Source organism: Hippopotamus amphibius, chromosome 14 (genome assembly GCF_030028045.1).
Source record: "Hippopotamus amphibius kiboko isolate mHipAmp2 chromosome 14, mHipAmp2.hap2, whole genome shotgun sequence".
Lineage (NCBI taxonomy): Eukaryota > Metazoa > Chordata > Mammalia > Artiodactyla > Hippopotamidae > Hippopotamus > Hippopotamus amphibius.
Window position 1 is genome coordinate 57,175,301 of NC_080199.1, and position 2,733 is coordinate 57,178,033.

General features: G+C 48.3%; 1 pseudogene; it reads right to left on the bottom strand.

Annotated features, from left to right (window-relative positions):
- Positions 1-1,140: 1,140 nt before the first annotated feature.
- LOC130835588 (adenylyltransferase and sulfurtransferase MOCS3-like) lies at positions 1,141-2,069 on the bottom strand (annotated as a pseudogene).
- Positions 2,070-2,733: the final 664 nt, after the last annotated feature.

Genomic DNA, 2,733 nt, shown 5'->3' on the forward strand with positions numbered 1-2,733 from the left:
AAATTTACTACACTTCAATTCCAGGCACAAAATGGAGACTTTACAGTTGTTGGTGTTATTGTTGTTTAATTGGAGGAGGTGAGAAAAAAGCAGGGTGAATATATGAACTGCAGTTTAAAACAAAAATATCTTTTCATTTACAAGTCACAAGCTTGACACCACGTTCTGAAAACAAGAGGGTACTCAGAAACAGTACAACTGGTTAAAAGGAAAAGTAATCCAATAAATTCTAACCCAAAAGCCCCTTAGGAAAGGAGTTCATTTGCAGATACTTTAGAATCCCAGGGTCTTCTCTACATTACCGAAAAAATGCAAATAAATCTAGGTGATATGTCAATTCACATCTTTCTCAGGTTAGACGATACCAGCCCCCTCAGTACTGTGCGATGTTTAATCAATTTCGGCAGCCCAGCCCATGAGGCCTCTCACAATATCTTAAATTTGTTGCCGAGAAAAACCTGGCCTCTCTTCACCGATGCCGAATAGAAATACGGAGACAGAGCTTTGGAGTAAAAAGGAATAGTTTTATTACTTTGCCAGGCAAAGGGGGAACACAGGGGCTAGTGCCTCAAGAACCGCGTCCCCTTCTCTGGGGAACAGGGAGAGGTCTCATAGTTGGGGCTCGTGGTCGGCGTACGCAATAAGGATCAAGGCAGTAGCAGTCTTGAATTCTTCTGATGGGTCGGTGGTGAGGCCAGTAGGAGTCAGCATCATCAACCTTCAAGTCCAGCTGGTCTGGGTCTGTATGCTTGTGGGCAGCATAGCATCATTAATCATTAACTTCTCGCACCTGGAGGGGGTTTCAACTACTGCAAACTAGCTCAAAGATATGGTTGTGTGTATTGTTGCTGGGGAAACAGGACCGGCCCCAAGGCTGCTCTTGACTGTTTCTCCCAGGTCTCACTCAACTCCTCCCTTCGCTAATTAACTGCTTGAATCTGCCCATTAGAACTCAAGGAAGGTCATGGAGGCTGAATGAAGGCTGTTTCCTATCATTAAGGAAATAGGGGACACAGAAAGCCTGTGCCCAGGAGCCCCACAAGGCCCTGCTTGGTATCAAATTGTCTTTTTTTTTTGAGTTTGCATGCTATCAAAACTGTCAGAGTCTTAACTCTTGGGTAGCTCATAAGGATTGTGAGATTATTTTATAGATTTCTGGGAGTCATGAGCAGTTTTCAAATCACATACATGGAGAGGGGCCACTCCCATGCGAATCCCTTCCTGGATTACTTCTAGGATTTTCCAGCTTTTCTGCATCCTTCAATTCCAAATGGTTCAAAGGGATGTGTAGAGCAAGAGGCAAACAAGAGATACTTCAAGGTGTGAAGTTCAGCAACAGGTGCAGTGCTCCAGAATCCAGAAGTCCTATAAAGTCGGTGACAGAAGCCTGCTCCTCTGGGCTCAGCAACTGCAAGGAGCGATACTTCCTGGTGGTTTCAGAGCCACAGAAAACTTGATTCGTAGTTTTGCATATTAGTCACAGTGGGCCACTCCTCACCAGCTGCACAGTTGGCCCTGCGGGCTCTGAATTCTGCGGAAACGGAAACGCTTCTGAAGGCACCCCAGAGCAGCAGGCTGCCACTGTGAGAGGGCCCAGCCTGAGGTGATCCTCAGCACTTCCAGCGTCTGCAGGCATCCCAGCACTCGGTTTATGGTTACGGGCACCAGACACTGAGCATCCCGCCTATACGCATTGGTCACTGTCTCCATTGGAGGCGGTTGAAGGAAGATGCATGGATAGCAAGGTCCTCTGTCATAGTAGAAGCCTGGGATTTGGGCCTGTAAGCAAAGGCACTGGCCAACACGAGAGGCCAGCCAGCAGGATGTGTCATTAACCAGGTGGCGAGTAAGCATGTTTTCCCAGCGGTTGGGAGTAAGGGCCTGGGCGTAGGGCACGCACTCCAGGCTGAGGCAAGGCAGCTGCAGAAAAGTGCTCACAGTGCCACCCTGGGCCGGCCAGGTTGCTTATCTCCAAACAAGCGGCAGTCCTTCAAGCCAAGGCAGTCTATGTCAGCAGCTGCCGGGTACAGCGGGCAGCTCAGCCCATCACAGCTCAGGATGCAAGACATGCTCCCAGACCCAGCCGTTTGCGCATGCTCAGAGCAGGCGGCACGAGCTGCTGGCCCAGTTCTCAGTTCGGAGAACTTCCGGGGCAGCCGCAGTCCTGAAAGCAGATATTCTCACCCTGGCTGGGGCTCCCGCTCCCGCTCGGCCTGGCCGTTGCTCTGGCTGCGGCTCCAGCTCCTGCAAAGCCTGAAGATCCTCCACCAGCCTCTGCTTTAGGAAATTCGGCCCCTCCTCACGCTTCGGCCTGCAGGGTGAGTACCTCCTCCCTGGCAGCCATGACTGCATGTTCTGGAAGTTGACAGTACATTAATTTTTGAGTGTTTAATCACACTTGCTTTTTCAATCTTTCTTAGACCCAAGTCGGTCATGGTGTGTTATCCTTTCTGTATATTGTAGTTGGTTTGCTAAAATTTTTCGCACAATTTTTGCATGTAATGTGAGAGATGGACCTCTCATTTTCCTTTATTGTTATATCCTTGGCAAGTTTTGGTTTGTGTTACGCTTTCCTCACTGAATGAGCTGAGAGATAGTCCCTCTTCTAATACTCTACAGAATTTGTCAGTCTGATGTAATTTTATTCCTTAAAAATGTTGACTGGAAAGAAGTGCATCACGTGAAAGTTGTGTGTTAAGTTTTATTTGGGGCAAAATGAGGACTGTAGCCTGG